The sequence below is a fragment of the Cibotium barometz genome, chromosome 39 (assembly GCF_041138505.1).
Source record: "Cibotium barometz isolate CiBa-2024 chromosome 39, ASM4113850v1, whole genome shotgun sequence".
Taxonomy (NCBI): domain Eukaryota; kingdom Viridiplantae; phylum Streptophyta; class Polypodiopsida; order Cyatheales; family Cibotiaceae; genus Cibotium; species Cibotium barometz.
Window position 1 is genome coordinate 21,914,134 of NC_141084.1, and position 15,445 is coordinate 21,929,578.

A 15,445-nucleotide genomic window follows, 5' to 3' on the forward strand; every position below is an offset into this window, starting at 1 on the left:
GTGACAGAATTCATCAAGGTTGTTAGTGAGAGTTGGGGAGATACCTCCATTACATATTGCATGGTAATATATTCTCATCTTAATTATCGCCGTTCATTAATTACCATTGCAATTGCTTACTAAAATTCCATAAACATTTATCTTTATAATTTCTTACTTGGACATTTTTTCATAGCACATTGTATATGCACATAGACCATATTTTCTACAAAAATACGGGTCTTTGGATATGTTCAGCACCCAAGGCATGGAAAAATCACATTATGCAGCCAAAGGAGTATACTTCAAGAATACTCGACATGGTGGAGGGAAGACACGTAGCAATTATCTTGTGGAGATGTTTAATTGGTTCTATCGCAATAATCTTGCAAGAAATGTTACTACGGAAAAGGCTTGAATGTCAGCAAATTGCTAAAGTCCATGACTCAAAAGGAAGGAGGCAAACATAGAGAAGTGGAATGGAAGTTCAAGAGCAGGCCATGTCGCATGGCGTGCCACAATGTGGCAAGACATGGCAGACGTTGGGTTAAATGTATCTAATTTGGTGATTTTATAATTTTTGGTCGGTTTCAGACTATCTGAACACATTATAAATGATTTTATATAAAGGTGTAATAGTCTCATTCATTCTCATTTCTATATTTTGACTTCACTTTTTGCCATGGCTCGCACGAAAAACACTGCACGACGTAAGCTTCCACCATCACCTCATCGTCCTCCACCGCCACCGCCACCTTCATCTCCCTCTCTCCCTCATCCGGACACCACTGACCCAGCCACCACCACTGACCCTAATCGAGATACATGGAGTGATGTTGACCCTGATGGAGTGCCATGGGTTGATATTCCTATCCCCCCAATACGTTCCACAACTGGGGGGAAGAGCTTGCATCGAGGCATGGGTCTGTTGCCAACACGAGAAGAGGTGGCAGCAGTAGCAGCACAACGAAAGTAACAACAACAGAAGCAGTAATAGCTAAAGGAGCCCCATCATCATGTTGACGTAAACGCGCACGAGATTAGAGTGCTCATGCACGTCCTCCTCGACCACCCGACAAGAAACCCTCCTCCTTGTACCCCTAGGAGGAAACAACGCAATAATGGCATGGTAGCTCTAAAGGAGATTCAGAGGTTCCAGAAGAGTGTTGACCTCCTCATCCCGAGAGCTCCTTTTGCACGTCTTGTCAAAGAGATACTATACGATTTAGGGGGCCGAGACAAGAGGATGCAAAGCCTTGCCTTGGCTGTAATCCAAGAAGCAGTGGATGCATTTTTGGTCACCATGTTTGAAGATTCTAACCTGTGTGCAATCCATGCAAAGTGGGTCACAATCATGTGTAAAGATATGAAGCTGGCACGCACCATTCGATGTGATAACCTCTGAATATTTTTTCTTATGATGTACATGATTGGACAATGTAAAACTTCACTTAATATATTCTCTTTTTAGTGCTTCTCAAGTTGTCCATCAAGTCCTTGACTGCATGATAACCTCTGAATATTTTTCCTTATGATGTACATGATTGGACTATGTAAAACTTCACTTAATATATTCTCTTTTTAGTGCTTCTCAAGTTGTCCATCAAGGCCTTGACTGCATGTGTATTTGTATCAAAAAAATAAATATATTTCATTTGTATATTTCATTTACGAGAGTGATTTGTGTATTTCACTTGTTAGTATGTATAGTTTGAAGGCTTAAAAAAGTTAAAAAAATCCCTAACCTGAACAGGGTAACTTTTGCCCAGACTGACTGCTTGTCTGGGCAAAAGTCGCCCTGTTCAGGCTGGGGGTCTTTCTGCCTTTGTAAACCTTCCTCTCAACCATATGTATTAATATTTTTTCGTTTTAATAATATTTAGTCATAAATTTCTTGGTGATAGCAAAACTTGCAATCTATGATAACTAAGTGATATCATGCCCAGTGTGAAGGCACCACATCTTTTATGATCTTAATATTACTTTGTAAGGTAGTATATATCTTTAATTTTAACTTCTTAATTTATAATAAGGTCTATATAAATGCTTATACATGACAATTGGAGGCTAAAAAATGCAAATAGAGCCCTAACCTGAACATGACGACTTTTGTCCCAGACAACAAGCCTGTCTGGGTAAAAGTCGTCGTGTTCAGGTTGGGGCTATTTTTGTATTTGGTGGCCTCTAATTGTCATGTACAAACATTTATATGTATTCATATTTACATATACATAGGCCTTACTATCAATTAAAGCTGAGTATTGGCTAAATTAAATAAAACTATACTCATGTAAGAACTCTCATCATATAAAAGAGTATCTTTTATGATCTTAATATTACTTTATAAGGCACTATATATCTTTAATTTTGAGCACTTTATTTATAAAAAAATCTTATATGAATGATTATACATGATGACAACTAAAGGCTAAAAAACACAAAAAGATTTCCAACCTGAACAGGGTAACTTTTGTCGAGACAGCAAGCCTGTCTGGGCAAAAGTCGTCCTGTTCAGATTAGGGCTATTTTTATATTTGGTGGTCTCCAATTGTCATGTACAAGCATTTACAAGTAGTCACATTCACATACACATAAGTCTTGCTATCAATTAGAGCTGGGTGTTAGCTAAATTAGATAGAACTACACACTCATTGTGGTCAGAGTGGACAGGGAGGACATTATGGGAAGTTGGTCCAAATTAATCATTACTGATACCACAAACTAAACATGCATGCAAGCCAGTGTTATCCACAGTGGCTCTCTCTCTCTCTCTCTCTCTCTCTCTCTCTCTCTCTCTCTCTCTCTCTCTCTCATATTATGAAAACTTACATTATTCAAACTTTATGTATAAAAAAATCCACTTGTATTAATAAAAAAGATTTACATTGAACACAGTATCTACGATAAATTTTCAAGCTAACTCATAATGTTCTTGAGATGCCTAGCTACAGTCTTACGCCTTTTCTTGCTAAGTGGAAGGGTCCCTGACAATATGGCATTAACGACACAATCTGGGTCCTTCTCACCAATACTCTCTGCAAATGCAATGTGTGCAAGAACTTTAGAAGAGTAACCCCCTTGGAAGGCAACGTACGCTGTAGCCTTGTTGATGAGCACTATCTTGTCAGCATTTCTTGGAATCGTTGACAAGCATAAGACCTTGCTAAGTACTTTGAGAGCTAACATGTAGAAGCTTGCCATGGGGCTGAATGCATTGTGCACCACAACAAGGTGTTGAGGTGCATTACGACCCATGTAATGGGCCAACGCAGCATCTCTTCCAAAACCCTCGTGTGTGCCACCTTTACGTTGAGCCCAAGCATCTACAGAGACTATATGGTGCACATAAGAAAGAGGATTAGTGGAATTCTAGTGGTATTATCAATTATATTTATTAGATTCATACATAAGTTATCTTACCGTGTGTTTGAAATTAAAACTAACCACCTTAGGCGGCTTGCAAATGTCAATGGAGAACTTTTGTTCTCCAACGACACTATTGTAGCGTCCTCAGACTCTCTGGTCGGTGGCAATTATTTCTAAGCTTTTCTAAACTCCTCCTCAGTAACTCACAAGGCTTTGATCAGCCTCTGCAAACAATTGCTAATTTCAGGATCATCATCGACTCATGCACACCACCCTGCACTAGAACAAGCCCTTGTTGCAAAGCCTTTGAGCGCTTGTTGTCGATAGGAAATTCTTCATTCACAACAAACAAGGAGAGGCACTCAGCTTGGTTGAGCTTGTAGACCTTTTCTAGGTCATGTAAAAAGAGGAATTCCTCCCCTTCAATCGCCATAGAGCTGAGCTTACTAAGCTCAAGCTCTAGCATCTCATGTGTAGCCTCCTTTCCCTTGCCCACATCTGGTACATCTAGGGTACCCTCTATAGGACCCTTTTCCACCTCTTCTCCACTCTCTATTTGTGGTTGAGGCACTTGTCTCTCCAGAGTATGGCACCAATGCCTTTGACGAGGATGCTTCACCAGATTGAGATGCCTCAATTTGGAGGAGGAGATCTTTGGCCATAACGGCCTCAACAAGCTGGTTGAGGACCTCAAGTTTAGGATCCTCCTCCTTACCTTGTACCATGCCTCCAATTGAGACATCCTCCACCTCTACCTCTTCATCAGAGTCTTGCTCACCACAAAGGTATATGAAGCTGGTAACCCAAGAGAGGAAATCAAGGCCAATCTTCCCCCTCTGAATTCCCCCTCTGAAGTGAAAGCATCTCCTCCTTGGTGATATGCTTGTAGTGACCATAAAGAAGCACAATATCTTGGAATTTTTGCAACCTCCTGAGGGCATTCGTGTCATTCTTGTTGATATATCGTAGGAGATTGCATGGCACCCATCACTGTCCTCCTGTGGTAGCTTGACAGTCTAGGGCCTCATGTACTCCTCCATGTAGTCAAGAGTACCTCTGTAGTCCTCTTCAGCCAAGAGGATGGTCGTTCCAAAGTCAATCTCGCGAGAGAAGATGAAGAAAAGTTCCTCTCTGTCAGGCCACTCGGTCCTCTTCAAAAACTTGAGAAACCTCTCGTATGCCATGTTTGGGTCATTGCTGGAAGGGGGTGACGAATGCTAGAAATGGAGAGATGAGTGGTGAAAGAGAGAAGAACTTCAAAACAAAGTGTTAGAAAATGAGAGGTCCTATATTTATAGACCTCAAAATTAAACATTGGGCATTTCATACTGTGACATAAGTGACCAATAAATAACCCCAAATTTATATAAAAATATAAATTAAATCGACAAGACATAACACAAGTGGTTATTCACAAGGAACTATCATTTTATAATAGGTTTAATACAAAACTATCTTAATTTAAAAAAAAAAGACAAATAGCCCCTCGACGACTTGCGACACTAATTCTAAAGTTGAAATTTGCATCCGCTGTTACTCTAATCTTTGCAAACCTTTAAGCGCTTCTCTAAACGTCTTTCAATCTAAACAAGGAAATTCAAGTGTAATAAATAAAATATATTCAAAAAACACAAAGCAACGCAAATTTACAAATATCAAAGCTGACCTTTCGTCAGTCAATCTTGATGCTTGCTTCTTGGACATCTTGAAATCCTAGAATGAGCAAATGCTTCTCAAACATCTTCTAAGGTCCATTCATTGCTTGCATTCACCACCTCGATTAAACCATCAGGAAGAGTCATAGATAAATCTATAGGTGTATCCACACCCTCACTTGATTGCAAGGGAACCCACTCCCCATTCTTCTTCATCCATCGTTCATAGAAAAATCGAATGGATAAGCTCTGATGAGTCTTCAAGTATCGAAAGATAACACTTGAAGGCACCACTTTACACGAGTTGATGTCTCCTTTGTGAAACCCTTTCACAATATTCCATCCAAGACATTGTTAATTTGTTCAATTTACAATTTCTTGCAAATTAACAATATTCCCAAGATATTGTTAATTTGTTCAATTTACAATTTCTTGCAAATGAACATTGTTGGGGTGGGTTGTGGAGAAAGCTTAGAGAACATAAATACAAATAGACGGATTGGGGCAAACCATCCGAGCTCCACAGACTTAGAGGCCTTAGAGAATTTTAAGGAGGAGTGTATGTCAGAATACATCTTGTTTTTGAAAGCATTAACACCACCTATCCGGAACTGGCCACTTTACACTATGTAAAGAGTCTATAGGGATCTCCTCAAGGCTACCATATTCTGTAGGTTGAGAAGGGAATTTATAAGAGTGTGTAAAAGAATATATTTTTGTTGAAGAGGGCTCTATGATTCTCACCTGGAAACATAAGCTCACCTATTGTACTATGAAAAGCACTAAACACACCAGTGAGGCTTCTCAAAGGTTGTTCTTCAATATAGCTTGATGGGAAAATATCTGCAACCCACATACCATAATTAGTAAAACAAAACAATCCATTTTCAAAAAAAAATTACAACCACATACTTACAGTTGCAAAGGAGCCTATTCCTCTCCATGGAAGGAGGAAGATACATGTCTACAGCCATGTAGACATGTATTTCCTTGATTTCTCCGTTCTTATCCTTCTTGAAATGAAGAATCCTTCCCTTCCAATGGTGTTTCAAAACACCATGGTTAAGAACTCGATGTGGACTTGTGGCACTTGGCTGCATATAAGCCCGATCCACTCACCTTCATCATTTGTAGTGTTGTAGAGAAGGTATTTAAAGATGGAATCACTTGGTCTCTTATTAGAGGTAGGCATAATGAGATGTATGGGTGAAGAAGAGTGAGGAAAAGAGAGGGCACAACAGCTTAAGAAATGATTAAAGAAATAGAAGATTAAAGTTTGGTATGGGTGAGCAAGAGAGAGCAAGATGAGATTAGGGAGAGTACAGTAGCTTTAGAGATGATTATGCAATAATAGAAGATTAAAGAAGCTTGTGGAAGTGGATTAGAGAGAGATTAAGAGCTTAGAGAGCTGAAATGAGCTTGAAAAATGGGTTTCCCACCATAGAACATGATTAGATAGCCTTTTTTGAGGTAAAACCTCCTTTTTGGAGAGAAAACCAAAATTTTACTTTTTTAGGGTTTTTTTGGCCGAGCTGCACTTTTTTATTTAAAAATGTTGGTCCATGTAATTTCAAAAAGGAGATTTGACCCTTGCCTTGAACTTTGGTGTGACCTCTAGAGAGAGGTGGAAGATAGGGGGACAAGGCTAAGAAATGTAATAACTACCCTATATTTTATAGCTAAAGCTAGTGGATAGAATGTGCACTCCTCCCCTTCCCATTAGTGGATATCTTGATTAGTAAAGGGTCCATTTTATAGTCCATTTTCTCCCTAATGAATACACATAGTACTAAACATAAGAGCTAAGCACATGCCAATACTACAACATACCAGTACTGTCAGTATAAGAGAATTACTTCACAAAGTACATGTTAGTGACATAATGTTAGTGACATAGCACGACATATAACCATAGTATCCAAGTTCTTCATGTAGTACACTACAGTAGATAAAAGAATGTCCAAGTACTTTCCTGTACTTGACTTCAAGACACATAGTACTCAATACTGCAAAAGTACCAAGAGTGCAAAGGGTCCATTTTATAGTCCATTTTCTCCCTAATGAATACACATAGTACTAAACATAGTTCTTCATGTAGTACACTACAGTAGATAAAAGAATGTCCAAGTACTTTCCTGTACTTGACTTCAAGACGCATAGTACTCAATACTGCAAAAGTACCAAGAGTGCAAAGGGTCCATTTTATAGTCCATTTTCTCCCTAATGAATACACATAGTACTAAACATAGTTCTTCATGTAGTACACTACAGTAGATAAAAGAATGTCCAAGTACTTTCCTGTACTTGACTTCAAGACGCATAGTACTCAATACTGCAAAAGTACCAAGAGTGCAAAGGGTCCATTTTATAGTCCATTTTCTCCCTAATGAATACACATAGTACTAAACATACTAGAGCTAAGCACATGCCAATACTACAACATACCAGTACTGTCAAAGTATAAGAGAATTACTTCACAAAGTACATGTTAGTGACATAGCACAAGACATATAACCATAGTATCCAAGTTCTTCATGTAGTACACTACACTAGATAGAAGAATGTCCAAGTACTTTCCTGTACTTGACTTCAAGATGCATAGTACTCAATACTACAAAAGTACCAAGAGTGCAAAGTACACAATCTACATGCTATTGACATAGAGTAGGACATAGAACCATAGTATCCAAGTACTTCCTATGATTGACCGATATTGCAAAAGTACCAAGAGGGCAAAGTACACAAACTACATGCTATTGACATAGAGTAGGACATAGAACCATAGTATCCAAGAAGCATCCCAATACTGTAAAAGTACCAAGAGTGCAAAGTACACAAACTACATGCTATTGACATAGAGTAGGACATAGAACCATAGTATCCAAGAAGCATCCCAATACTGCATAAGTAATGGTCAAGAGTGCAAAGTACACAAACTACATGCTATTGACATAGAGTAGGACATAGAACCATAGTATCCAAGTAGATTGATACGACAACATAGTTCTAAACATAGCTTAGGGGAGGACATGCTACTACTTGTGCCAAACCAAAACCAGAAGCAAACCAGTAGTTCCAAAGTCAAATAACATAAAGTATAGAAAGTACTGAGGACATAACTAACATATAGTGGAGGGTAAAGGGATTACTTATCTTCAAGGGAGGACGACTGCATGGTGGTTTACCGAAGCCGATGGTTGCCAACCATGCCTCTGACACTTCATCGTCTCCACCTGAGAAATCGTGGCAAGCTTTTCTTTCACTGAAGCACATACATGCACAAAACATGTAAGTGTAACAGCACAAAGTTGTCACAAATTCTAGTAGATTCTTCTCAATACCTAGTCCACAATAAGCGCATCTACATAGGCAAAGGCAACACACAGTGTTAGAGGAATAAACAACTTGGATATCAAAAAAACTAAATATAATTCGAGAATAAGGATATTGATGCACATACCTCTCCACTGTCAAAGTGATGAGCTCCACTATGATGCTTGACAGGAGTGGGGTTGACGCACCTTATGCCGGATGAAGATATGCATTGTTGTACTTGCTGAAGATTGGCGATGCATGAATTGAGCTTTAACAACACCTCTTCCTTGTGTCTCCTTGCAGCGATGCATCCATGGTGCCTTACAGAGATCTCAGCAAATCGACCCTCGATTTCCAACAGATCTTTATTCGAGCTTCGCTCGCAAAGAATGGTGAAGGCAAAGCTCAAGCCCGATGCTCATTCAAGAGATTCACCCAACCAAACATAGAAAGGATGGATAGGAGGACAAGAAATATATTCCAGTGTGGCGCCAAAGGAGGTGGTGTTGAAGGAGGATCTGGGTCAAGCACATCCATGCCAATAACTATTTCTAACATTGTGTTGTCTGTCAACTTTGATCAAACAAAGAAAAAACTCTTCTAAGAGCAGTGCTAGTAAATCAGGCTCGGTAGAGTATGAGAAATACTACTTCATGGGATCAAAAGCAAAATTCCACATCCCTGTGGTGGTGGTTAATTGTTTCCAAGCACCTACACAATATGTATATAGAAGGCTAAACATAGAGCATGTGAAGAAGCTAGCTTTGGATTTTGGCATCAATTCTCGATCTCCAGCTTCTTGTGCAGATCTTATGCCCTTTCATAAAGTTGATGGCAAATGCATACCCTTGGAGAATGTAGTCAGGGAAAAGGAAGAGACATATGAGTATTGGATACTTTCTGGTCAACATTCTATCTTTGGTGCAAAGGTGTTTATCACAGTAACCCAGATCCAGCCATGGAACGAAAAAGTTACTACAAGACCAGGGAATCAAGGATTATTATAAATTGTCCACCCAAAGAATGTGTTGAAATATCATTGATGGCAAACTTGGAATCACAAAACATTATGAGGCAATCAGCCTATATAGATATTCTAAAACAAGTAAGAGATCAATGGATAGCTTTTGAAAGACCACCAAGAGCACAACAAGGCTTGGCAAAGGGGAGTCCACAACAAGCACAATGGGATGTAAGTTCACTACTTTTTTTTAACTCAAGTTTAAGAATCCTCTTCTGGCTTGAAGATTTAGACTTAAGTCCAAATCTCACTTCAAAATCTCTCTAGATTTGGACTTGAGTCCAAATCTTCCTTTAATCCCCTTAAATTTACCAAATTTTCCTTCACTAAAAGATTTGAACTTAAGTCCAAATCTCCTTCCAATGCCTACAGACTTGGACTTGAATATAAGTCTCTCTAATCACGAGAGATTTAAACTTGAGTCCAAATCTACATGGATTGAAATAAGATTTAGACTTGAGTCCAAATCTCTCGGCATTATTGAAGGAAGATTTGGACTTAAGTCCCAATCTTCTACAAAATAGTTTGTAAACAATCAATATTCATGTAATAGTATGGTATTTTTGTAACAGAGATTCTTGGAGACTGGAAAGGTGGCTTTTGGTGATGGCTTTACTACACAAAGGACTCACACATGATCACATGTACTGATGATGTGTTCAAAAATTGGATCATCATAATAGAGGCCTACATGAAAGGAGACCTTCCCTCACAAAGAAGTCCAAGTGGCGCTCGAATTAAGGGTGGGAGAGGCAACCAACTATCACAATGTTCCAATGCTTACACAACAAGGGTTGGATGAGGAGTAGATTAGAGTAATCCAAGGGGAGATCCTTGATGGAAAAACTCTATTGGTAAAGAGAAAATCAGACATTGATAACACTGACATGGCCGATAGATCAAATCAAATGAAAGAAGACAAGGTCTTGCAAGATAAGCTAGTGCCATTTATTAATGCAAATTTGGTCGATGGAGCTCAAAGATCTTGGAAGGAGTGTGAGGAGTATTATAACATCACACTAGAACTATATGAAAAAATTGTTGGTTGTTGTAATACTTGGATAAAGAAGAAACTAGCATTCAATCTTCTGGTACTAGTGTTTTGCCATTAAGTATCTTTCAAGTGGGACCTAACATGGAAGGCATTGAATTTATTCATAATATTTACCAAGATCCCATGGGAGTTGGAATTGTTTTCATGGATGCAGTACATGGTGCACACATCTCTTGGGACACTGAGAAGTTTGAGCAACTACTCAAGGGTCTAATGTCCATTGTCTCTGATCCGGTGCAATTTATTCTACTTGCCTTTGTTTCAAGAAAACAGATCTATGCACTGGAGAATGCTTTAAAGAATGAGGCTAGCAAGTATGTGATGGATACTGGTAGCATGGACTTCAAAAATGAAATAGACACTTATGTAAGACTTTCCATATCTAGTCACTTGGTACAAGCAATTGTCAGCAAAGAAAAAAGAGTTTAATGACATTAAACACTATTGTGAGAGAGTAGAAAAGCCAACAATACTAGACAGTGCTGGTATTGTGTTCCACGATGAGGAGGACTCTGAAGATGAGGAGGAAGTGGATGCTGAAGTTGCTGCAGCAAGATTAGTAAAGAGAAAAAAAGAATGAGTCATTAAACAAACTATAGAAGAGTTTTGCAGAGAAGACAAGTATGTCTTTGATGTATTCACATCTAGAGTTGCAGCAAAACTGGCCATTATGACTAAAAGGAGGAAGATTGCAATGGTCCTTAGTGTGCAAGAGAAGAAGGCAATGGAATCCTTGTGTTGGCAATATGCACAAACCAACTCATCATTACGGATCATTGAAAAATAAACACCACAGAAGACTATTGGTGTAGATTTGGAGAGTCTCAACAAAGAAATCTCTACACATGCTCTACCCCCTCTTACAGAGACATCAAAGCAAAACCTAGAGGCCCACCTAGATGCCAATATTGACAAGATGTTTGAAAACTAGATGGAGAATTTGGTCTTTAAAACATTCCCTGAAACATGTTTTTTGTAGATGTTATTATTTGATAATGTTTTGTGTAGTGCTTGCAATTTGATAACATAGTTGACATTCAATATATAAATTTTAATATTTAGAAGTTTTGTCATTTTAGTGTTTCTAATAACTCACATGACTAGTGTTGTTTGATTATAGATGAATTATTATGTGAATTTTGGTATAAAAACTAGGTCTATGGTGTTGTTAGGGAAGTGTTAGTCAATCCATATGTATTTGGATAGATTGCACACAAGGCATTGAGGACCCTTAATATCTAAAGATTTGGAATTGGGTCCAAATCTTCTCTCAATTCAAAGAGATTTGGACTTGAGTCCAAATCTCCTCTCAAAGAGATTTTGGACTAAAGTTTAAATCTCCCTTGATACCTTAACACCTATAGTTTTGGACTCAAGTCCAAATTTCCTTCTAGTTTTAGGTGCTTTGAAACATAGTTGTTTTGCTTATTGAAACACATTTGTCAAATCCAAATCTCTTCTTTATACCTAGAGATATGTACTTTAGTCCAAATCTCCCATCTTGGTAAATTTTTTTGAGGAGAGGAATGGGCTTGTATCTGAATTTGTTGTAGTAGAATACAAATCAATACTTCAAGTCAAACGCTATTTCTTTGTCTTTAATTCGTTTATTAAGAAAGGTGTAAATGTCAATCCATATTAGTTTGAGAAATTATGTGCAATTATTATATCAAATGAAGTTTTGTAATGGGTTTATATATCATACTATTCAATAAAGAGAGATCACCTTTATTATACTTAGTACATGTATTTAGTTTGTATTAACATTCTCAAAATCTTTGTAATAAGAAAATTATCTCTATGTGAAACAGATCATGTCTTGTTACCTTCTCCACAAGATAGAATGAGAGATCTTGCACCGATCGAAACTAAACCAAAGATGGCAATTATCTTGGACCTGAATGGATTAATTTTGCAGCATTGCTTCATGGGATCAAGTAAATTCACAAGCCTACATTGTGGCAACAATCAATGGATTGTTCTTCGTCCAAGATGCATGGAATTTTGAAATGAATTGTTTATGAGATTTCATGTTGGGATATGGTCAACAGCAATGCAAAAGAATGTTTTGTCTATAGTGCAAACTTTGACAAAACACGCAAGAAAGGACTTGCCATTTTTCATGGTTTGGGGACAAGAAGAGTGCTACAAATATGATAAAGAGAAGATTTATAGGCCAAATAAGATTGGGGTTGAAGCAATGTTTAAACCTCCTCTAAAGGTATGGTGCCAATGGAGTGGAAAGTGTTTTGTGTGGAAAGGACTGTGCTCTGAGGCACTAGACTTCAACATGAGAATGCCCTCCAAAAATGTCAGGCATACTAAGGGCTCAACCACTTTCTCTTTGCCTTTATGTGATGTACTAATCACATTTGCAGGACTGGTATTATCACACAGCCTGCCACTCCATTGTCTATCAACTGAACCACTAGATGAGGACTCTCCCTGGTCCACTCAAAGACTATGATTGTTGACTTGTATTCTATGCAACCACATTTCCACTCACATCAGTCCCAACAACTTCTTTTTCAGCAGCATACCAACTGCTCATCTCATAGAAAACAACATCCCTGCTTACCCTCAACTCACGTGTAGTAGGTTATAATACCTGTATCCCTTTTGCTCAAGGAAATACCCAATAAACACACATTTTTCAGCTTTTAGATCCAGCTTAGTTCTTAGCTCATCTTGCACATGCACATATGCAATGCATTGCACATGCACATATGCAATGCATCCAAAGACTTTTAGATGAGACAAATCAAGTTTTTTGTCAGTAAACCTCTCCTCTGGAGTTTCATCATGTATGGCTGCAGTTGGAGTCCTATTCATGATGTAAATTGTTGTAGAAACAGCCTCAGAGCCTAATAGCTATGCGGCATATTCTTCTCTCCTATCAATGCTCACGCAATCTCAGCAATGTGCCTATTTTTTTGCTCAGCAACTCCATTTTGCTGCGGAGTGTATCTGCATGTAAACTGTCTCTGAATACCATTCTTCTGTAAAAATTCAGAGAACGCATTGGAGAAGTACTCTCCCCCTCCATCTGACCTTAGGCACTTTACATGTTTCCCTGTTTGCTTTTCAACCATAACTCTGAAATTCTGAAAATGAGTGAACATCTCACTCTTCTCCTTCATAAAGTATACCCACACTTTCCTTGTGTGGTCTCATCAATAAATGTCACATAATACCTGCAGCCTCCCGTAGACATGGTCTTCGTAGGATCCCATACATCTGAATGCACAACATCTAGTGCATTTCTGCTCACATTTCTGTCACATGGAAATAAATGCTTTGTTTGCTTTCCAAATTGGCATGCTTCACATATTTTTTGCATTCCTTCAACTTTAAACTTTGGCAGCCCTGTCACAATTCCTTTATTCTGCATAGACTTCATTCTCTGCACATTCACATGTCTAATTGTTTAATGCCAAATGTCTGTCTACAACAATTATTGAACCATTTGCAAATATCGCAGCACTCACTTCAGGCATGTTTACATTCAATGTAAACATTCTGCCCACTCTGTTGCCTTTTGCAACCAACCTGCACTTGTCTTTAAAGTCTTTGACATAACAACCATCAAGGTTAAACAGAACCTGCAAACCCTGCTCAATCATCTAGCCAACTGAAACCAGATTCTTTGTTATGTTCGGAACATGAAGTACATCTGCAAGGTACTTCAAATCTCCAACATGGGCAATTGGATGAGCAGGGGCCATCCCCTGTTTCCACAAAACCTGGTCTTTCAAGGTTTTTCATCTCCTTGAACCACTCCCCATGACTTGTCATGTGGTTCGAGGCACCTGAATCAACGTACCATACATCATCTTTATGTGCTGCTTCAACATTTTTAGACATGGTATTAACGACATGCTGCATATAACAAACAACCTTTCATTATCCTTATTGTTTTTGCTCGATGATACATAGTTGTTTTATTACAATTTTCCATTTTGCATGTCAGCCTGCTTCTTATAACAATCTGCCTGCACATGTCCAGCTTACCACAATAAAAGCATCCACGTGTATCATTATACTGCCTTTGCCAATTTTCACGACCTCTTTGACTCCCCTTGCCTTTGAATTGGCCTCTTCCACCTGCGTGTTGTTGTTGTGAATTCTGGGACTGTTGTTGCTGCTGCTTACCTGTTCAGCCACCTCCTTGGCCGCGTCCACGGCCTCCTCTATCTCATCCTCTTCCTGAACTCGTGTAGAAGGCCTGTTGCTCTGAACTGTTTTTGTTTTGTGAATACTGTTGGTCTTCACCCAAGCTCTTCTCTTCTATAATCAATATAGACACCAAATCTGTGAAATTGGAAATGTTTTTCCGAGTCTGAATAGACGTCTTGAACGCCTTGTATTGTGGCCCGAGATCACGTAGACAAACTTCCACCTTATCATCATCATCTACTGAAACACTAATAGATACAAGGGATTCCACAATACCCTTGATCTTCAATGCATAGTCATTCACAGACATACTCTTTTTCTCCACAGTATGAAGTTCATTCTTCAATTGTATCTTTCGTGCCTTGGTATTCGTTTCATAGAGTTTTACTAAGGTGTCCCACGCCTCCTTGGGAGACTTGGCATCCTTTATGTGTCCAATCATGGTGTCATGTATATTGATAGAGAGCCAATACATAACTTTTCTGGCTCCTTGGTTCCAATCCTTGAACTCTTTCACATCTATAGCAGTCGGATTGATCTCTGGTATCTGTGGTGCCTCTTCATGCTCACCTTCTATGTAGTCCCAGTAACCCTTTCCCATCAGAAAATTTATCAACCTGAACCTCCAAGCATGGAAGTTGTTCTTGTCAAGCTTCTCAGCAACAATCTGGTTTATGCCATCATTTGACATCTTACCACACACACAAATTTACAAGAAACAGCACTCTCGTTTGTCCTGCACAAACTGCTGTATTTTTTGCAGTGGTACTGTACTAAACTCAAATGTCACAACCAGTGACCTCAATGTGCATACATACACCCAATGGCAACTGTTTGACCTCCTTGCAGCACACACAATGTCTACACAACCAATCTGTC

The 15,445-nt window shown here is 38.7% G+C and overlaps 1 pseudogene; it reads left to right on the plus strand.

The window, feature by feature from the left end:
- The first annotated feature begins 1,030 nt into the window (after window positions 1-1,030).
- LOC147615869 (uncharacterized) lies at window positions 1,031-1,384 on the plus strand (annotated as a pseudogene).
- The last annotated feature ends 14,061 nt before the right edge of the window (window positions 1,385-15,445 follow it).